Source organism: Equus asinus, chromosome 7 (genome assembly GCF_041296235.1).
Source record: "Equus asinus isolate D_3611 breed Donkey chromosome 7, EquAss-T2T_v2, whole genome shotgun sequence".
NCBI classification, from domain to species: domain Eukaryota; kingdom Metazoa; phylum Chordata; class Mammalia; order Perissodactyla; family Equidae; genus Equus; species Equus asinus.
In genome coordinates, this window is record NC_091796.1 from 40,086,169 (window position 1) to 40,109,749 (window position 23,581).

The 23,581-nt window shown below is 35.5% G+C and overlaps 1 long non-coding RNA gene and 1 pseudogene across 1 annotated transcript in view; both read left to right on the forward strand.

Moving 5' to 3' along the window:
• Nucleotides 1–20,464, forward strand: part of LOC139045770 (uncharacterized) — a 40,058-nt gene extending 19,594 nt beyond the window's left edge. The window contains exons 2-4 of the long non-coding RNA XR_011504859.1: nt 4,295–4,369; nt 19,849–19,908; nt 20,009–20,464. This is a non-coding gene — a long non-coding RNA (uncharacterized lncRNA). The remainder of the gene's footprint in view (nt 1–4,294; nt 4,370–19,848; nt 19,909–20,008) is intronic.
• On the forward strand, nt 9,346–10,458 carry LOC139045746 (elongation factor 2-like; annotated as a pseudogene).
• Nucleotides 20,465–23,581: the final 3,117 nt, after the last annotated feature.

Genomic DNA, 23,581 nt, shown 5'->3' on the forward strand with positions numbered 1-23,581 from the left:
ATTCCTAAAATTCCTTAGCACATTCTCTCAACTTATCACAGTTAGATGTCACATTCTCAAAGAATACTTCACAGAATATCCTACTTAAAATAGACTCCCTCCCACCAACACGTTATCTCCTCCAATTATTGCTTTGGTTGTGTCCACATGTTGTGATGTGTTTATATTCATGATCGTTGTCCAAAATTTGTCTATGTTCCATTGGGATGTATTCTTTTATATAGGTTATTCATTAACTTATTTCTTAATTTCCACAAGCACAAGGATTTTCTAATATCATTTTTTTCTTTTCCTTTACGATTTTACTTATTTTGAGCTTTTTATTTCAAAATCATTATAGATTCACAGGAAGTTGCAAAGCAATATACAGGAAGGTTTTGTACCCACTTCACCCATCATCCCCCAATGTTAAGATCAGAAGTAACTATAGTGCTATATCAAAAGAATAAACCATAGAGCTTATTCAGATGTCACCAGTAATACATGCACTTATTTGTGTTTGTATAGCTCTATGAAATTTATCACATGTGTAACTTGGTGTAAACACCACTGCAATCAAGACACTTAATTGTACGTCAGCACAACACTCCCTGATGTTACACCTCTCTTACCTCTAACCCTAGGCAATCACTGATCAGTCCTCCATCTCTATAATTACATTATTTCATGAATATAATGAAATCCTGCAATATATATCCTTTTGAGATTGGCTTTTTTTCACCCAGCGTAATTGATTTGTGGTTAATCCAAGTTGTTGTATGTATCACTAGTCTGTTCCTTTTTATTGCAGGGCAGTATTCCATGGTATAATGTACCACAATTTGTTTAACCTTTCACTCATCCAAGGGCATTTGTGTAGTGTGCAGGTTTTGGCTGTTATGAACAAAGATCCTAATATTCATGTACAAATTTCTGAGTGAAAATAAGTTCATTCCAGTTCATTTCTTTGGGGTGTATGTTCCACTGCTGGGTCATATTGGCAAGTCTATTTTTAATTTTGAAAGGAACTGCCAAACTATTTTCCAGAGTAGTTGTATCATTTTATGTTCTAACCAGCAATGTATGAGTGACACAGTTTCTCTGAATCCTTGCCACCAATTGGCGTTACAACTATTTTTTATTTTAGCAATTCTGATAGGTGTATAGATATCTCATTGTTGTTTTAATTTGCACTTCTTATTGCTGGGCAGGAGTGGGAGTTCCAGTTACTCACTAGGTCTCTACTGATACCTCCCTAGCTGGGATGGGTATGAGTGCTTAGTTATTCCTTCCTGTGTGGCCTATTGACATCATGCAGAAGGCATGGCCTCATTCCTTCTGGGTTGTAGTAAAAGCTGCAACTCGCCAGTAAGCTTGCTCTGACACTGCCCCAGTGGGGAAGAGAAGAGGTACCTCCTTACCGCTATTGGGAGGTGTGGAAGTCCAGGCTCCCCACATAGTGTCCACAGACAATGAGAGTTGGGTGGCTTGACTCCACCTTGTGGGGATGAAAGTCCTGGATTTCTACTTGGCCTCCTCTGACATCACCCCGGCAGGAAATTTGGGGTGCCTCATTACAACCTAGTCAGGTGGAAATAGTCTAGCCTTGTCACTCTGTCTTTGTGGGGTCACAGTTTTTTCTGTGGTATTTGGCTGCAGTGGAGAAGTTATTGTCTAAATGTATTTTCTCTTGCTAAGCTACCCCCTTCTTGATCCCTCGGCTAGAAAGAGCAGGGTTCTGTCAGAGTTTTATTTCGTCTGCACCCACTGGCATTTCGGGGTTGCTGGTTTCTTCAGCTTCAAATTTGGGATACATGAGGCACAAAGAAAATCTTGGAAACTCACCGCCTCAGTGTTCCTCTGGTCCCAGGGTGCCTAGCTAGTCTGCCTTCTTCTCTCCACCTTTCAAAATCGTCTTATCTTTGTTTTACATATAATATCTAGGTTTTTTTCTTTTACTTAGGGGAAGGAATAGGGCTAAGTACACCCACTCCATATTCCTGAAAGTGGAGATTGAGAGCATTGAATTTTGTTTGCTTCTGTATTTTCCATCCTTTTATCACTGCATGCTTCATTCAAGATGGTTTTTTTCTGAACTTGTTTTACTAATTCTTTCTTCAGCCTTGTCTTATGTGCTTTTAAATTGAACGGGTGAGTTTGGAATTGCAGTTACAGCAGTTTGCATTTCATGATTTATAACTGACTTTTCTGATCCACAATATGAATTTTCATAGTTTTTAGTTCTGAAATTTTAAAATTTGATGTTATATCTATAAACATGTTAAAAATCGTTGTTAGGTGATTTATATCTGGTCATTTTACTATTCGGAGTACCTTTGCGTGAATTTCTGTTATCTTTCCTTTTCTGTCGACTTCTGTTATCTAGTCTCTTATGTATTGGGTTACTTTGGGCCATGTGCTGGGCAAGAATCACCCTAACTCACTTTCATCACATGAGATTTTGCGTCACCCAGACAATTTGAAGCTGGACTTCAGTCTATGGGCAGTCTTCACAGAGACTTTATTTCTGTTTCATTCTGTTCCTTAGGATATAGACTTCTGGGGTCTCGATCCCAGGAATGAGTTCATTTCCAGTGCACCTACATTTGGCAGAGTTTGGATTCCATCTTTTGTTTCCAAAGGTTTATGTGGCTGTCGCAAGTACTGCATAGCCACTCAGCTGCCTCTCCCAGGTCAGATATTGCCCCTGGGAAAAGTGACCTTACATGTTGATCTAATCTCTGTGGATTTGTGACTTCTACAGATCTTGACCTGGGTATTCATCATTACCTTCTTAGTTCTCAGAGGGTTTTATGAAGATTTAAAAAAATATGTTTTAACCAGATTTTTGTTAGTAGTAGTTTGTAAAAGGATTTTCCAATATACTCAGTTCTACATTACTAGAACAATTCATTTTCTTCTTGTTATATTTTTCCAGTAATTTTGTACAGAAGAGGAAATAGAATTTCGTGTTTCAACTATAATCTTCACTGAATTTAAAAAATTTAAATGGTGATATATAGTAAAATTTAATTATGCGCTTTTCTATAGCTTCCTTTCCTTTCATAAATTGGTCTTGATGAAGTAGATGGATTTATTTGAAAGAGCACTGGACTTAGAATCAGGTTTTCTTTCATAGCACTCATCCCCAAGTAGTTTTTTGCCCTGAATAAAGTTACTAATTTCAATCAGGAGTTCCCGATTTGTGAAATAAAAAAATTTAACTAGATGATTTCTAATCTCTTAACTCTATAATGCTTTAGGCCTACAAATTATAAGAGGTAGCTATTAGTTCTGTGTTATAGAATTGTTGTCTTTCCATTCAGTAGTTTAAATTTCTAATAAATACCAATTTATAGGAAATATAGGTGACAGAGGGACTTGTTAAATACAGCACAGGGAGCTTGTCAGCAACGTGGAAAACTCTATAGGACAAAATATTTGATTTCTATATAGATAAACTGCAGAGAAAAAAAGGAGGGAGAACTCACAGATTAAAAGAGAATTAAAAGACATTTCAGTTAAATGCTATGCTACATTGTATCATTACTCCAAAAAAAATTTAAAAACAGGAAAAAAATATGAGACAGTGAAAGAAATGTAAACACTGACTATATGTTTAGTGATATTCAGACAGTATTATTATCTTAATTATATTATTGGTATTATGGCTATGTCTAGAAAATTCTTGAAATATTTACAAATGCAATAATATGATATCAGAGATTGGCTTAGTCATGATCAAGTGTAGATTAGACAGGGCTGTGGGTGGGTGTATAGAAATCAGACCGGCCACAAGTCGATAATTGTTGAAACTGGTTAATGGACACATAGAGGTCCATTACGCTTTTCTTTCTATCTTTGTATATATTTGACTTTCTCCATAATAAAATGTTTAAAAAAGGAACTGAGGAAAAGTAAAGAAGAGATGATAGCAAGGCTTATCATACGAAATGAAACATTATAGATTTCAGAATTCCCAAACAGCTATAATGATGAATGCTCAATTATCTAGTAGTAAGGCCAGGGGTCTATTTAAGTTACCAGCAAAGCAGAGGATCAAAGATCCCTCCTTAATGAAGATTATACATTTGTTGTACCTAAATAGGATCGTAGTAGTCCTCATGGGGAAAAAGAGTATATTGTTGGATTTCTTACATTTTTAACCTGATTTAGTATTGATCTTTACGTATCTGTAATGTGTAATATTAGAAAACTATCCTGACAGTATCACTTCTTAAGTTGACAATTTTAGTGAAATTAAATATAAACTAATTATGATTCATGATATTTAAATATTTTTCTTTTTAATTAGGTTTGAAAATACTGTAAATAACCATGCCTGAGACAATTTCCTCTTCTCCCACTGGAGGTGATCAAACCAAGAAGGGTAAGTTTATCCTTAAGTGGTTTTCTTTGAAACTAGGTCATAGGTAAATGCAATTCAAGTCACTCATAGAAGAAGGCAGCTGCAAAGGCAGTAGTCTTCTCCAGGACCAGGGGTCACAAAATCAAAACTTACTGGGACCAGGAAGGTGAGGTAAGTGAGGGAGTGAGTTAGTTTAAGGAAAACCCGCTGTCCAGATTATAGTCAATTTCTTTTATAGTTACTACTGAACTACGTTATAGGCAGTACAATGGGTAGGCAGTATAACAATGGTGTGCTGGAGTCAGCTCTCACTGGCTCATGTGAGCCAATTGTATACATCTCGTCTCAATTCCTCTCCATTGATTGCTTGAAATTGGTGGTAGTATTTACTACCACCCAACAGCTGCTTATTAAAACTTTACTGGCACACTGTAGAAGATAAACATGTAAAATTAAAAATGGAAAAACCTTGTATAATTCTATTTTTAAAATTGTATTAGATTTTATTGCATTACTTTGCCTCCTGAGCCCTGACATCTTTTATTCTGCATCAGGTTAGCAATATCATGTCTTTCATGATATAGAACAGAGGTCAGCAAATTACAGCCCATGGACCAAGCCTGGACATGAGCCCTTTTTGTACAGCCCAAAAGCTAAGAATTTGTAAAGGATTGTAAAAACAAAACAAAGAGGAGTATGTAACAGAGACTTCATGTGGCCCACAAAACCTAAAACTTTTACTCTACAGACCTTTATAGAAAAAGTGTGTCAATCCTTGGTATAGAATTTTGCCTTAAGTACTTTAAGAGGAAACAATATAGAGTCTTTGTATCACTTATCCATTGCTGTGCTATTGCTGTGTAACAACCAGTCACAAAAATGCAGGTCATACAGCATCATGAACATTCATTTTAGCTCACTTGTGCTGGGTGGTTCTGCTGATCTCGGCGGGCTCAGGATGACTCACTCACATGTATGCTGTAGGGCATAGGTCAACTAAACACCATTACTGATCTCGCTCATTTGGGCTGGGCTTTCACAGGCCTAGGGCCTTGGCTGGGAAAACCAGGCTGACTCAGCTCTGTACAATGTTGTCTCTCATACCTCTCGGGAAGCCAGATCTCATGGCTTAAGAGAGGGAACAGAAGCTCACAAGGCCTCTTGCAGCCAAGGCTCAGAACTGGTACATTATCATTCCTGCTACATTTTATCTGCCAAGGCAAGTCACAGGACCAGCCTAGAGTCAAGGGGCAAGGGATTAGACTCCACCTCTTGATGGCAGATGTTGCAAAGTCACACTGCAAAGGACGGTGAACACTGGGAGGAGAAAATTATTGGGACTATTATTACAATCAGATTACCACAATCTTAGTTAGCAGTTATTTAGTAATTCCACACATGGTTGAGGATATTGCACACCGGATTGCATGTAGGATTACCAATCTTGGGTAGGATGTTAGTACTCATGACCACATTTGCTTTCAGAGTATTTCAATAACTTTGGGTTTTGCTCTTTATTCACCCTACCAATATTAATTGAAAAAAATAATGCTATTTCCTTTTCACAGTTTGTATAGTGAAGTTTAAGCAAAAAATTTTCATTTCTGGAAATTGACTTCAAGCTCAGATTAGCAAAATGGACCAGGTTCTTCATGTAAAACAATTTTCCCAAAGACATAATTTGGAAAGAGATAGGATAATCAAATCAGACTTGTGCATATCTCGTGTTTAAATACAGTACTTGAAAAGAACTATCAAAAGTTTTTGGAATGATTATATTGTTAATTAAAAACTAATGTTTGTTCCAAGACTTTGGATAGCTGAGCTGGTGATTTCCCTCTGAGTAACCTGACGAAGTCTACTTATTTTTTTGGAACAGAGAGTGACCAGTCAACACTGGTTTGACAGCAAAAGCTCTTGTGTGTAGTACATCGGGAGAGAGTTAATCATGCTAAACATGACAGGCCACCTGCCTTCAGTCTATGCAATGGAGAGATATATACAGTCAGATAAAATGATATATCAGATTATTTAGTGGAATGTAAGTGTTCCATGACATAGATTATTTCTGTAAATACATATTAAGTGGAAATATGTCTCGTTTTCTAACTCTTGGGAAGATAATATGGTTAATAAATTGTCTTTTAAAGTGTGCTTTGTTAGGATATTTGTATTTAAAACACGTTAGAACCAATGTTTAGAATACTAGCATAAATTGTGATTATCAGTTAAAGTTAATTTCTTTCTCTTTGGCATCATACCATCACTAAGCTCCCCATCCTCTATGTAAAACAACTAATCTTTATAGAGAATGTTCAGCTCATCAAACAAAACATTGAGACGTGTATGTTCAAACTACAGGAATTTATCAGACCTCAGTGTTTATTACTATGTCTTGGCAGATTCTAAACTTTTAAGCTCCAAGCAATCTTTGCTGGATGATGTACCAAACCTAATTATGTACCAACCTTTGAAAAGGTTTGTCATGAACTCTGTCATTAGCATAACAAGAACAGAGTGTGAGGTCTTATTTATTAACTTCTTCCAGATGATATTCAACATAATAATGCTTTTCTTAACATCAAAAATAGATCCTTTCCTTAGGCTGTGTCAATCATCATGAAACTACTGGGGTCAAATCAAACTTCTTATTATACTATAAATAAGCATAGCAAAATGGATGATTTTTCTGTGCTCTTAGCTGAAATAAAGAATAAAATTATTAAACTTTTCTAAATTGCTCTGTACAGTAACAGCCATATACTGATCAACAGTATTTTCAGATGACGCCTGTTTACAAATGGTCAGCTCTGGGATAATAATTTCTGTTGCAATTAACAGGTTCTTTTTACAAATTTATCATCTGTACTGTTTTGATTTTCAGTCAATATTTTCAGTAAATACAAAACTACATTTCATGGCAGCATCACTTATTCATTTGTATTAAGATGCTGTTACTGCATTAATTTTTCTATTTATTGTTTTTCATAATGTATCTTTTCCATATAATAGGCAGAGACTGTATTTTTTTTTACAAAGTAGTGTCTTTATATGTTGAAATAAGAAATATTTCATGTATATAAAAATATCTGTAACATATATGTAAAGTATAAAGAATACTGATAAATTTGAATATCTGTGCACCCATAACTCACATTAAGAAACAGAACCATGGGGCCGGCTGGTGGTGCAGCGGTTAAGTTCAAATGTTCCACTTCTCGGTGGCCGGGGGTTCACCAGTTCAGATCCCAGGTGTGGACATGGCACCGCTTAGCAAGCCACGCTGTGGTAGGTGTCTCACATATAAAGTAGAGGAAAATGGTCACAGATGTTAGCTCAGGGCCAGTCTTCCTCAGCAAAAAGAGGAGAATTGGCAGATGTTAGCTCAGGGCTAATCTTCCTCAGGAAAAAAAAAAAAGAAAAAGAACCTCTCCCAAATCACATTTAGTTATATATATTATATATAAATATGCTAATATTATATGTCATAGAGTTTTATATATTTAATCTCATATAATTTGTAACTGTCTTATTCATTTACTAATATTAGTTAGACCATCTGAAAATAATAAAAGTTTTGATTTTTACTTTCTTCCAATCATGATTTTATCCATTTTCCCTCTTCTATTGCTTAGGCAAGATCCTTTAGTGCTCTGTTAAATGGAAGCAATAAAAATGTGCACACTTTATTTTTCTGTTCCTGATTTTTAAAATGAGACTTTAAATGTTTCACGATTAAATATTACTTTTTAGAGATCATTTTGTATAATTTACTATAAATTGTGACCATGTATTGAATTTTATGAATGCTTTTTCTGTATCTATTGAAATATTTCTGCTGTTAAATTTTTCTTCTTTATTCTTTAATCCTTAAATTTAATGAGTTGCGTAAATGGATTTTCAATTGTTAAACTTTTTTTCCTGGGATAGACTTGTTTTATTTTTTTTTTTACTATATTGTTGGGATTTATTTTGACAGTTATTTATTTAGAATTTTTCCGTCTATGCTCTTTAGTAACATTAGCCTTTAAGTTTTCTTGTCTGGTTTTGGTAGCAAGGTGTTTACAACCTCTATTGAATTGGAGACTGTTTCTTCATTTTCTATTCTCTAAAATAAATAATGTAATATTTTAATTATTTTTCTTGAATGTTTGGCTGAATTTATGTTTAAATTTTTAGGGAGATATTAAACTATTGATACAAATTATTTATTGGTTAAACAACTATTTGGGCTTTCTATTTATTCTTAATTCGCTATTGGCAAGTTATAATTTTTTCTTTTAAAAATTTGTTCTTTTGGTTGAATTTTAAATGTACCAATACAATATTGTTGATAATATCTTTTATTTTTGTCTTTCTTTACATGTAGTCATTCCTCCTTTACATTAATTAGGTTGTATTTGATTCTTCGATTTCTTCTCTTTTGTCTTGCTCAATTTTGCCATTTGTGCTGAATTTTTCAAAGTAGTAATTTCTGACCTTTTAAATTCTCTCTATGGTTTTTCCTGTTGATTTGCTTTCTATTTTATTAATTTCAGATATTATTACTCCCTTCTCTTCCTTCTACTTTCTTTGGGTTTGTTTTCCCCCATGTTCTTACTTTGGATGCTTAGATCACTAATTTCCAACTTTTTTCCCTTTCTAATATAATTATTTAAAGCCACAGGTTTCCCTTGACATATCATAGAGATAATAAAAAGGTTTGGATTGGCAACTCAGACTCATATGAAGCAGAGATTTACTCAGCATGCTGCTTTACTAAATGCTGTTATAAGTAATATTGTGTCTAACTTTTTAAAATTGAATTATAATTCGTATACCATAAAATTCACCTCTTTAAAGTGTACAATTTGGTGTTTTTAATATAATCACAAGGTTGTGCAACCATCTCCATTATCTAATTCTAGAACACTTTCGTAACCCAAAAGGAATCCCTATACCTTTAGCAGCCACTCTCCATTCCCTCTCCACCCAGTCTCTGGTGACCACAAGTCTACATGCCTTTCATCGTGGGGCTGGTGGCTGTTAACTAGTTCCTGGTGAAGATGGGCACAATCACCACCTTTGAGCACGCCCACACCACGCGGATGATGAAATTCAGTGTAAACTGCGGTAGGGTTGCTGTGGAGGCCAAGAACCCGGCCGACTTGCCCACGGTGGTGGAAGGGCTGAAGCAGCTGGCCAAGTCAGACCCCGTAGTGCAGTGCATCATTGAGGAGTCAGTTGGGGAAGCACATATCACTGGTGCTGGGGAGCTGCACCTGGCAATCTCCCTGATGGACCACACCTGCATCGCTATCAAGAAATCCCATGGGATGGTCTCCTACCGTGAGACAGTCAGCAAAGAGTCAAAAGTACCCTGCCTGTCCAAGCTCGCCAGCAGGCACAATCAGCTGTACTTGAAGGTGCTACCCTTCCCCAATGACCTGGCTGCGGACACCAAGGGCAAGGTGTCTGCTTCTGCCAGGAGCTCAAGCAAGCATTGGCCTGCTACCTGGTAGAGAAGTATGAGTAGGATGTGGCCTAGGTCCTCAAGATCTGGTGCTTTGGTCCTGCCAGCACTGGCCCCAACATCCTCACTGCCATCATCAAGGATATGCAGTGCTTCAATGAGATCAGGGATCAAGTGTAGTGGCTGGCTTCCAGTGGGGGCATTGAGCAAGGAGAATACGCGGGCCGTGCGCTTCCATGTCCATAACATAATGCTGCCCACGGCGTGCTGGCTCTATGCCAGGGGGCTGACCATTAGCCCTGGGTCATGGAGCCCATCTACTTTGTGGAGATCCACTGCCAGAACAAGTGGTCAGTGGCATCTACAGTGCCCTGGAAGTGGGACCACGTCTTTGAGGAGTCCCAGGTGGCGGGCACCCCCATGTTTGTCGTGAAGGCCTACCTGCCTGTCAACTAGTCCTTTGGCTTCATGGCCGACCTGAGGTTCACACGGGGGGATCCAGGCTTTCTCTTAGGGTGTATTTGACCACCGGCAGATCCTGCTGGGAGACCCCTCAGTCAACACCAGGTGCCCCAGCCAGGTGGTGGTGGAGATGCGCAAGCACAAAGGCCTGATGGATGGCATCCCAGCCCGGGGCAACTTCCTGGCCGAATTGTAGCCGGCCCTCCCGCAGCCCCACTGCCACGGGCAGACTCTGAGCAGCACCAGCCCCAGCCGACGTCAGGCCCCAGCCACAGTCCCCGACCTTCCCCTCGCTGCACCTCGAGACGGTTCAAACACAGTGACGCTGCACCTGACAGGTTTCTGGGGCCCACTCCGCAGCATCACTCAACGTAAATATTGATGTCACTTCTCTTGATATTTATTTCAAGATTTCAGACGTAACAAAAACGCCCTCACAGCAGAGACTTGTTTGGCCTTTAGGGGTAGGGGAGGCAGGATGGACGCCATTTTGGACATTTCATATAATGAATTCATAAAATAGTTGGCTTTCTGTGTCTATCTTCTTTTAAACGAGAATTTTGTCAAGGTTCCCTTTTACAGCCGAATGATATTCCATTGTATGCATGTTCCATGCATTGTTTATACATTCATCCTAGATGGATATTTGAGTCGTTCCCACTTTGGGGCTGTTATAAATAATGTTGTTAAAGGTTGGAGTACAAGATTTTATGAGAATATATCTTTTCATTTCTTAGGACTGGAATTGCTGGGTCATTTGTTAACGTGACATTTAGCTACCTGATTAATTGCCAAATTTCTTTCCAACAAACTGTAATATTTTGCATTTCAAATAGCAATATATGAGGATTCCAGTTTTTTCACACCCCTGTCAACTCTTGTTATTATTATTTTTTTAACTTTGTTGTAGCCATCTCATTGGGTGTGAAGTGGCATCTTCTTGTGGTTTAGATTTGCAATTCCCTAATGACTAATGATGATTAGAATATTTAAATGTGCTTACTGGCCATTTATATAGCTACTTTGTAGAAATGTCTGTTCAAATCTTTTACCCATTTTTAAATTGCGTTGGTTGCCTTTTTTTGAGTTGTAAGAATTCTTTACATATTCTAGAAACTAAACCTTTATCAGATATATGATTTGCAAATGTTTTCACTCATAGTAGGGATTGTATTTTCACTTTCATTATAATGTCCTTTGCAGCACAAAGTTTTTATTTTGATGAAGCCAATCTATGTACTTTTTAAAATTTTTTGGGTTTTTTTATGTCATGTCAGAGAAACTATCTCCTAATCCAAGGTCACAAATATTTACGCCTCAATTTTCTTCTAAGAGCTTTATAGTTTTAGCTACTGCATTTAAGTCTATGATCCATTTTGAGTTAATTTTTTAATGTAGTTTGAGGTGGGAGTCAAATTTCGTTCTTTTACATGTATATATCCAGTTGTCCTAGCACCATCTGTTGAAAAAGACTGCAGTATTCTTTTCTCGTTGAAGAATCTTGGCATCCTTGTAAAAATCAAGTCACCATAGATATGGATGTATTTCAGGAATTTCAATTCTATTCTATTGATCTATATGTCCATCCTTATGCCAGTATCACACTGTCTTGATTATTATAGCTTTGTAGTAATATTTGAAATCAGGAAGTGTAATTCCTCCAACTTTGTTCTTCCTTTTCAAGATTATTTTGGCTAATCTGCTTCCCTTGCATTTCCATGTGAATTTTAGGATCAGTTTGACAATCTCTGCCAAAAGAAAAAAAAGGCTATTGGAATTTGATAAGAATTGCAGTGACTCTCAATCAATTTGAGGAGTTTTGGCATCTTAACAAGATTCTATCTTTGAGTCCACCAGCAGGATATCTTTCCTCTTATTTAGGTCTTTAATATTTTTCAACAGTGTGTTGTAGATTTTAGTGAACAAGTCTTGCAATTCCTTTGTTAAATATATTCTTAAGTATTTTATTCTTTTTGATGCCTTTTATTTTATTTTATTTTGGATGCCTTTTATTTCATTTTCTTGTGTGATTACTCTGGCTAGAATCACCAGAAGAATATTGAGTAGAAAGGACAAAGTGTAGATATGCTTGTCTTTTTTCCTGATCTTAGGGGAAAGCTTTCATTCTTTACCATAAAGTATGATGTTAGCTGTGGATTTTTCACAGAGTTCCTTTATCGTGTTGAGGAAGTTCATTTCTATTCCTATTTTGTTGAGTGTTTTTACCATGAATGGGATTAAATTTTGTCAAATACTTTTTCTGCATTTATTGAAGTGACCTTGTGGTTTCTTCCCTTTATTCTGTTAAAATGGATTTTCACATGTTGAAATGTTTCTAGGATAAAACTCATTTGGACATGGTGTATAATCCTTTTTACATGCTACTGGATTTGGTTTGCTAGTATTTGTGAGGATTTTTATATCCATGTTCATAAGGGGTATTTTGTGTATAATTTTATTTTCTCGTAATGTCTTTGTCTAGTTTTGGTGTCAAGGTAATATGGGGCTCATAGAATGTGTTGGCAAGTGGTCCCTTCTCTTCTGTTTTTTGGCAAAAGTTGTGAAGGATCAGTGTTAATTCTTTAAATCTTTGATGGTATTCACCAGTGAGTGCATTTGGTTAAGGACTTTTCTTTGTGGGAGGATTTTTACTACTAATTTAATTTCCTTAATTGTTATAATTCTATGCAGATTTTCTATTTTTCATGAGTCTATTTTGATAGTTTATGGCTTTCTAGGAATTTGTCCATTTCATCTAGGTTATCTAATTTATTGGAATAACATTGTTTGTAGCATTCCATTGTAAACCTTTCTGCAAGGTTGTTAGTAATATCCCTTTTTCATTCTTGGTTTTAGTACTTTGAGTATTGTCTTTCTTTTTTCCTCTGGGTCAGTCAAGCTTAATCTTTTCTCAATTTTTTAAATCTTTTCAAGGAACCACTTTTGGTTCTGTTGATTTTCTCTAATGTTTTGCTATTCTCCATTTCATTTATCTCTAATATTATCTCCTTTCGCTGCTTCCTTTGGACTTAGTTTTCTCTTTTTCTTAGGGTGGGAGGTTAGGTTATTAATTTGAGTTCTTTCTTCTTTTTAAATGTAGATATATACAGCTATAAATTTCCCTCTGAGCATTGATTTCACTAACCTGCATAAGTTTAGGTATGTTGTGTTTTTGTTTTCATTCATCTCAAATAATTTTCAATTTACCTTATTATTTCTTTTTTGACCTGTTGTTTATTTAGGCTTGCGTTTAAAATTCACATATTTGGTAATTTCCAAAATTTTCCTTGGTTATTGATTTCTATTTTTACCATAGAAAATGGTAAAAATTTCTATCACATTCTACCAAAGGAGATATTTTGTATGACGTCAACACTTTTCAATATATTGAGATGTGTTTATGGCTTAATATATGCTCTGTTATGGAAAATGTTACATGTGCACTAGGAGAAAAATGTGTTTTCTACTCTTGGTGGAATATTCTATAGTTGTCTCTTAGGTCTGGTTGGTTTATGGTGTTTTCAGGTCTACTATTTACTTGCCTATCTTCTGTCTAGTTATTTTATCCATTATTTAAAGTGGGCAGCTGAAGTCTCCACTATTATTGTTGACTTATCTGTCTCTTCCTTCAATGATGTCAGCTTTTTACTTCATGTATTTTGAGGCTCTGTTGTTAAGTCTGTATGTGTGTATAATTGTTATATCTTCCTGGTGGTTTGGGCCTTTTGTCGTTATAAAATGTCCCTTATCTCTAGTAATAATTTTTGTCTTAAAGTTTATTTTGTCTGGTATTAGTATGTCTACTCCAGCTGTCTTTTGTTTACTCTTTGCATGTTATATCTTTTAACATCTTACTTTCAAACTGTTTTTGTCTCTCAATCTAAAATGTGTGTCTTGTAGATAACATATAGCTGATCATATTTTTTTAAACTATCTTGCAAATCTCTGACTATTGATTGGAGAGTTTAATCCATTTATATTTAGCATAATTAATGATAAAGTAGCATTTAAATTTGTCACTTTGTTATTTTTTTCTGGATAGCTTATGTCTTTCTTTTCCTTTGTTCCTCCATTATAGTAAATAGATGTTTTCTAGTGTACCATTTTAATTTCCTTATCATTTGTCTTACTATATATTTTTGAATTTTTTTTTAGTGTTTATGGTGGAGGTTACAATTAACACCATAAATTAGAATAATCTAATTCAGATTAATGCTATTGTAATTTCAATAATGAACATTAACTTTCCTTCTATGTAGCTCCATTTCACCTTTCCTTCTGTTGTTATTGTCAGAAATTATGTCTTTATACACTTGTGCCTACCAATAGAGATTTAAAATTATTCCTTATAAAGTTGCATTTTAAATCAACTGAGCTAACATCTGCTGCCAATCCTCCTCTTTTGGCTGAGGAAGACTGGCCCTGAGGTAACATCCATGCCCATCTTCCTTTGCTTTATATGTGGGATGCCTACCACAGCTTGGCTTGCTGAGCGGTGCCATGTCCGCACCCGGCATCCAAACCAGTGAACTCCAGGCTGCCAAAGCAGACCGTGCAAACTTAACCACTGCCCCACCGGGCCAGCCCTCTCCTTCATTCTTGAAGGATAGTTTTGCCAGATTAAAACTTTTGATTGGCAATTTTTTATTCAGCATTTTAAAAATGTCATTCCATTGCCATCTGTACTCCATGATTTCTATTCATAAATCACCTTTTGATCTTATTGATGATTCCTTGTAAGTGATTAATTGACTGCCTCTTGCTGCTCAGAGATTCTTTCTCTTTCTTTAGCTTTTCACAGTTTGATTATGATGTATGTAATTTTGTGCATTCTAGTTGGAGTTCCTTGAGCTTCCTAGATGTGTAAATTAATATTTTTCATCATATTTGGAATAGTTTGGCCCTTGCTTCTTAAAATAGTCTTACTACCCCTTTTTCTCTCCCCTCTTTTTTTCAGACTTCCATTATGCATATGATGGTATGTAGGATGGTGTCCTACAGGTCTCAGGCTCTGTTCGTTTGCTTCATTATTTGTTTTTTTCTTTTCCTCAGACTGGGTAATCTCAAGTGACCTACCTTCAAATTCACTGATTCTTTTTCTGCATACTCAAATCAGTGATTGAGCCCCTCTAGTGAATTTTTCATTTCATTTATTATACTTCTGAATTCCAGAATATCTATCTGGTTCCTTTTTACTTTTTTTTACTGATATTCTTTATCTCATACCTTTAAAAAATTCTTTAGACTTAGTTTCCTTAGCTCTTAGAACATATTTCAAATAGATGATGTAAAGTCTTTATCTAGTAAGTCTAAAATTTGGATCTCCTCAGGGACAATTTGTATTGATTAATATTTTTAATTAATAAACTTTATTTTTAGAGTAATTTCAGGTTTACAGAAAATTAGTTGGTGGTGTAGAGTTCCCATATACCCACTATCTCCCCCCACACAGTTTCAAGTATTATTAACATCTTTCATTAGTATTGTACATTTGTTATAGTTGATGAACCAATATTGATACATTATTATGAACTAAAGTCAGTATTTTCCTATAGGGCTCATTCTTTGTGTTGTATAGTTCTATGGGTTTTGACAAATGTGTAATATTATACCAATGCTTCTTAGCCTTTTTCTGCCTGAAGTGTGACAAGAAGGCTGGAGGGGGCTGGAGTTGAGTATCTCCCCTCCTTACATCAGTTAGTCTCTGGTAAAATAGTTTCCCTTGAGGTCAGGTGAAACAGAACACTCTTGGCATATTTCAGAATGGTTATTTTTTACCCTGGTCATAATTTAAAATAGTTACTTTTCCTTTCCTCCTTCTGAAAGCAGGAAGGAATATTTCTGCACCGTTTTGCTGTGAGTCCCTGGTGGGGCTCCTGGAGATAAAAGTAATGAAAGTGTGAGTGGCCCTCTGAGACTGGTTTCCAGGAGCTTTTAATTCTCAAGCTAGTCCACACTCAGCCTCTAACAGTTCAGTCTAAGAGAAGTCTAAGTTCTTCTGCCCATCCTTGGCTTCAGCACCTTCTGCTCCCGGTAAACTGTGATTCTCTGTATTAATCTCTCTGGGTTTTGGGGTGTCAGTATGCATTGTGACCTCAATTCCCTGACAGATCTAAGAAAAGTTGTCAATTTTCAGTTTATTCAGCTTTTTTCTTTTTGTGAGCACAGAGTGATAACTTCCAAAGTTTTTTCATGTCAGAGCAAAAATTGGAATTTTTAAACTGATTTTTGGCAAAGATCTGTTTGCTTTTTTCTGAAATGGGCTATGCTTCCTTATTTTTGTTTTGCTTTTTGCATACTTCATGAATTTTTGTTGAAAACTGGATATTTAAAATGCACTGTGAAAACGGTGGACATCAGACCCTTCCCCTTCCCCATGGTTTGTTTTCATTGCTAATTTTTGTAGTTGCTGTTAATTAAGTGACTTTCATGTTATTACTCTAAAGTCTGTATTTTTTTTGTACGTATTTGGCCCCTGATGTCTCTACTCAGTTAGTTTAGTGGTCAGTTAATGATTAGACAGTTATCTCTTTAAATGCCAGGAACCAATACATCTCCCAGCCATTGCCGAGCGTCTCTTTGTACTTGTTGGCGAATGCCTTCTACACTCAGCTGGGCAGTTGATGACTCTGTCTTAGCCTTTACTTCCTGCTGGTGCACGGTCTCAAGGTCAACCAGAGGTGAGAGATTAGGGCCTTATCCAGTCTTTCTTGATCATGCACACAGCCTTATAAGTGTGGTCTTCAGGGGAATGACCAGACAGGTCTACTAATGACGATCTTCAGGAATGAAACTTTTGAAAAACACCAACCTGCTTCTGCTTCTTCTGGTGTCAGAAACGTGACCTTTTCCTTGTCAAAGCTACTGTTGACCTAGAGAGTGGGTGATGGGAATAGGGAAGGTTAAAATGCCACAAAAGTTTCTCTTTTTACTGAGACTCATCTATTTTCTTGAATAAATGCTCCCAGGGTTTTTGGAAGCCTGTGATACATTTTCAGAGTTTTGAAAAAGTTGATTGAGACAATTTTGCCATTTTTTTCTTTGCATTTATGGAGAGGTGGATTTTCAGAGGTCCTTACTCCACCATTTTCTCTGATGTCTGTGCTTAGTTTTTGCCTTTTATTGATTTTTGTTGTTCAAGATAAAAATTCAAAATAGGAATTTCTGGGGCACACACTGTGAATATTTGCATGGCCTTCTATTTTGTATTGTTTTCCACAATTATATCACAATATCAACTGTGTGAATGTGTCATTATTACCACACCATACCAGATTTTATTTAATCATATAGCTAATTTATCAAATATAAAATTACCTTATTTTCAAGTTGCTCTAGTTTACATTTTTATTACCAAAGAGCAAAAATAATTTCCATGTGTTCATTTAATCTTTCTATCTGCTCTCATTTGAACTTTCTGATGACGAATGGGTAATCTAAGTTTTTTAGCTAACATAAATGAAACCTTTATATATTATTTCTCTTTGTGCCATATTTAGTGAAAATATTTGCTCGTCTGCCTTACGAATTTCTGTCTTGATTCAAAGATGGTAAAGTTATTCTTTTCATATGTTGTTAAATTATTAAATTTAAATAATGTATGACTGTTTTATATATCATATTAATTTTTGCAATTTTTAATATATTTTGAAAATATTTGAATTATTTAATCTGTCAGGAATTTACTTCGATATATTACTTTACAGGTAGAGTGTTTTTGATGAGCATGTCTTATTGGAATTTTGGTATAATGATACTGGTTTATCACCCAGGCAGAAACACCAAAAAGTGTCAATTTATTTGAGTCAGTGTTTTTAAGGGTCCTTTTCATATGCAGCTCCATGCAGAAACTGACTACTTCTTAGTGTGATCATTATTTCATTCAAACATGCTCCCTCATTCCTTCATATACTCTGTCATTCCTTCGATGAGTAGGTATTGACACCTACTATGTCTGGGACCCATTGGCTAGGTGCCAAATATACAATTGCTTTGAAATAAATATGTTCCCTGCCCACATGAAACTTACCGTATGTTGAAGAAAAGAGACATCAGGATTGATGTTTTGATTTAGGAAAAGTATTGTTAACATTAAACTTTGGGACATTTTGGTACTGCATTTCATGTGTTGATTTATTCTTAGAACTACTCTCAATTCTGTAACCTCTTGATTTTTTAGTTTGAATCTAGGCTTATTTTTATTTATTTATTTATTTTTTTTTAAAGATTTTATTTTTTCCTTTTTCTCCCCAAAGCCCCCCGGTACATAGTTGTGTATTCTTCGTTGTAGGTTCTTCTAGTTGTGGCATGTGGGACGCTGCCTCAGGGTGGTTTGATGAGCAGTGCCATGTCCGCGCCCAGGATTCGAACCAACGAAACACTGGGCCGCCTGCAGCGGAGCGTGCAAACTTAACCACTCGGCCACGGGGCCAGCCCCTTGAATCTAGGTTTATTTTTTAAAGACTTCTTTGAGTTATCTAAAATATAAAGTTCTTTTCTTATATTTTATCTTACAGTTTCGTTTATTATCACATGTCTGATTTTCATATAGAGTAGACTGTTTCTTATTCTCATTGTTGATCTATACTTTTGTTTCTTGCAACAGTATTTTAATTATTTCCTTAGAATATTGGATATATTCAGATATTTATAGGGCCAGGCCATCTCTCCACTAGAAACACATGCACCTATTTACCATCAGTTTAGACTTTCTTTGATATTATTGCCCATTTTTTAAAATTTCAGATAATTCTTTAGTGCCAAATAAAATACTGCTAGTATTTTTATATTGGTATTAAATTGGAAAAATTAGATATTTTTATAATAGTCTTCCTAATATGGGACCTAAATTATGTTCTTGTTTATTTCAACATTTTTTCCCATTCCAGTAATATTTTTGTAACATTCCAAAAAAATATTTTTTAACTAGATATAGTTATTAAATGTATCTCTACATAGTTTATATTTCTGTGAATATAAAGATATGTCTTTTTTGGTATGCTTGCATTTCATTGGTGCTAACAATGGTGTTTGATTTTTTTAAAAAAATCATAATATATCATTTGTATAACTTCTTTTCTAAACTCTCATCAATTACTTTGGTTTTGTAGTGGGGATTTTCTGGTACATAATTATGCTATGTGTAAATAATTTTACTCATTTCTCTACATGTATCATATTTTTAACAGTGAAACTAATAAAACTAGGCTATATCACAAGACCAATTGTACCATACTTTTATGTTTTAAAAATTCATTTAACATAACCTTGGAAATTATGACAAATTTTTGTTAAAGTTGTCTTGAATAGAGGAATCACATAGAAAGGATCTATTAAAATTATTAATGCTTTGTCATCCCAGAAGTTCACCTATTAAGATGGCTTCCCATTCTCTTCTCTGCCAAACACCCTTTCAGAGAAACTCCACCCAAACTTTGTCTGTCTCATTTATTCTTTCAGTCCTTTCGTAAGTACTTTAGTCTATATCTCTTTATTCTGTTGCTCATTTTCTCCTCTAACCCTTACCGGTGCAATAAATGGCAGGATAATTAAAATATTTTATTTTATTTTACTTTACTTTTCATAGATGGAACGTGTCCTGGAGAAAAGGCTGTCAGAGAGAAGCCATGGGAGAGGCAGAATGGAGGTATCCCAAACCTATATAATTTTCATCTATTTATATCACGTTTATTTTATTTTCAACAAAATTATACACCCTATGTTCATTGTGGCATTATTCACAACAGCCAAGACTTGGAAGCAACCTTGGTGCCTATCAAGGGATGAATGGATAAAGAAGATGTGATATATATACACAACGGAATACTACTTAGTCATAAGAAACGATGAAATCCGGCCATTTGTGACAACGTGAATGGAACTAGAGGGTATTATGCTAAGCGAAATAAGTCAGGGGGAGAAAGTCAAATACCATATGATTTCACTCATAAGTAGAAGATAAAAACAAGAACAAACAATCACATAGGGACAGAGATTGGATTGGTGGTTATCAGAGGGGAAGGGAGGAGGGAGGAGGGCAAATGGGGTGATTAGGTACACGTGTGTGATGGTGGGTTGTAATTAGCCTTCGGGTGGGGAGCATGATGTAAGCTATACAGAAATTGAAGTATAATGCTGTACACCTGAAATTTATATAATATTATAAACCAATGTTACCACAATAAAAAAACATTGTAAACATGAAAAAATTTCAGGCATCCTTATGTTTATAAGGTTTTATCAATGAGTATAATCTCAGCTTGTCTTTCAAAAATACTCAGCTATTGATAGTGTATGTTATACCCTATTTCTTTTATTTCCTTTTTCATTTTGAATAATGAATACATAAAGAAGAGTGGATAAACCTAGGCATATATAAATAAATATATATGTATATTTGTGTGTGTAAGGAAGATTAGCCCTGAGGTAACATCTGTTGCAAATCCTCCTCTTTTTGCTTGAGGAAGATTGTCGCTGAGCTGACATCTGTGCCAGTCTTCCTCTATTTTATGTGGGATGCTGCCACAGCGTGGCTTGACAAGCGGTGCTAGATCTGCCCCCAGGATCTGAACCTGCTAACCCTGGGCCGTCAAAGCAGAGCACATGAACTTAACTGCTACGCCGCTGGGCCTCCCTCCTAGATGTATATTTTTAGTAAGTGGATTATGAGGAAAACATCTGAGTAGCCTCCACTTGGCCACAGATCAACATGTCCAGCACCTCAGAAGTACCCTCTGTACTCCTCCTGAACAAAACCTCATGCTTTCCAATATCCTGACTTTTGTCATACTGATTTCCTTGCTTTTCTTTTTAATTTTAGCTATAGTATTAGATATGTATGCATCCCTGAAGATGATACTTTAGTTTTGCATGTTTGTTAATTAGAACAATTGTATTAATATTTGTGTATTACTGCCTTTGTTCAACATTGTTACCTTCCTCAATGTTGTTGCTTTCTTTCGTTCAGTGTTTGTGAGTTTCATCCATATTTCTGTACCATGGTGCAATAATATCATTTACTATGTTGCTGCTCCTTTTTCAGCCATTCTTCTGTTGAAGGACATTTAGTTCATTTCCAATTTTTGGTTATTTTGAACAATACTCTTAGAAACATCCTTGTATATATATCCTGTGTGAGTTTCTCTATACTTATTAGTAGAACTGATACTGTTGACTTTGTTGGATAATACCAAATTATTTTCCAAAGCGATTTACCAATTTACAGTGCCATAGCAGTGTGGGAATGTTCCAATTGCTCCATTTTCTTTTTACCACTTGATATTATTAGACTTTTAAATTATTGGCAATCTGGATAGTATGTAAGCATATGTAATTATGGTTTTAATTTGAATTTCCCTAACTGCTACAAAATTGAAAAAATTTTCACATGCTTTTGGACATTTTGATTCCCCTTTTCAAATTGACTCTTTGTATCTTTTTTCAATTTTCTAATGAGTCATTTGTCTTTTTTCTTACTGATTTAAAAGAGTTCTTTATGCAATGTGAATAATAGCCTGAAATCAGTTGTATGTGTAGCTAATATCCTCTAACACTGATGCCTTGTATTTTTAATTTATTATATTGCCTTTTGATGAACAAAAGTTCTTATTCTTTTCAACTTAAAGCTTATAATATATTATTTAAGAAAATCTCTACTCTGAGGTCATGCAGATATTCATCCAAATTATCTTCTAAACACTTTGGAGTTTGAACTTTCACATTTTGGTTTGAATCTACATGGGATTGATTTTTCTGTGTTATTTGAGTTGTGGTGTCTACTTTTCTTTTACGTTTGATTACTTTTGACTCTTATTGTTGTAATAAAAATTATCTGTGGGCATTCCATGAAGCTTAAGATACAGATGACTTCTTCCAGAGTACCTTTGATTTGCTTCTTCCAGGAGCATAGAGCTCTATGAATATGGTACAAACAAAAAATATTGATGACTTGAGAGTTCCTTGGACTTCCCAATGAAGAACAACTAAGAGACAAATTCAAGTGAGGACCACCAGAGTTTAAATGTCACAGGGATGAGGCTTTTTGTTTCCTGTTTTCTTTTTAGGGTACACTCAACATAGAGACAATTTCACTACAGTTCCTTGAGTTCTGATAGAGGTTGTTTTTGTGGTTCACACTTCTGTTTATTTCTGGTTTATGTTGACTCTGAGACTGTCGTCCTTTGCTGTCCAAATTTAATGTGAATTTTACAATTTAGTTGGAAGTTAAGGGGTATAACTTTTTTGTGCCATAGGCACTTTGAAGTTTGTTGAAGTTTATACTCCCTGGCTTGAGAATCATATTTTTATTTATTTATTTATTTTAAAGATCGGCACCTGAGCTAACAACTGTTGCCAATCTTCTCTCTCTCTCTCTTTTTTTTTTTCTGCTTTATCTCCCCAAATTCCCCAGTACATAGTTGTATATCCTAGTTGCAGGTCCCTCTAGTTGTGACATGTGGGATGCCGCCTCAACGTGGCCTGATGAGCGGTGCCATGTCCACACGCAGGATCCGAACGGGTGAAACCCTGGGCTGCCACAGTGGAGCACACAAACTTAACCACTCAGCCACGGGACCAACCCCGAGAATCATATTTTTAGATGTATTGTAAAAAGTACAGAATTACTTTGAAAATAAAGTAAGAGTAAATTTTTTCCCCATCCAAGTTCGTGAATCCCTTAAATTAGGTTCCTAGAACCTAAGTTAAGAATTCCTGACTAGATATTAGCTTATTATTTTATGACACCTATGTGTCATCAGGCATCACCAAACTGAGCCCAAGTTTTCCAGGAACTGCAAATGATCTTTATGTAAATAGCACATTTATACTCAGGTGCTCCAATTAAAACTCTAGGTTCCTACTCTCCTTTAGATTTTGTCCTAGTGGTTTCTATCTCGTTCAGCTTCTCTTTCATATATATAATACATATGCAATATGTAATATTAAGCGTAAAGTAATTTAAAAGGCATGAGATATATATGATGCCTTTTAAATTATTTTCAGTGGAAAATTTGGTCTGATAAACCTATCTGCCGTTTCATGAAGTGTGCTATACATCATTATTTTATATTGAATCATATTTTTATGTTGAGAGAAACTCTTCTGGCTTGTAAAATTTAACAATTTTAATCCCCTCCTGAATTCTATTTCTTCAAAAATTTGACAGGTAATGTGCTTTGGGGTATATTCCTCAAAGAGTGTTCTGCTGAATATAAATACCAAGATATAGTGAAGGAAGAAAATGATTCTGAGGTAAAATACAACTGGGAAATTCTATATAATTTATCTGTTTCTTGGAGATTTTTTGAGGAGCATTAACA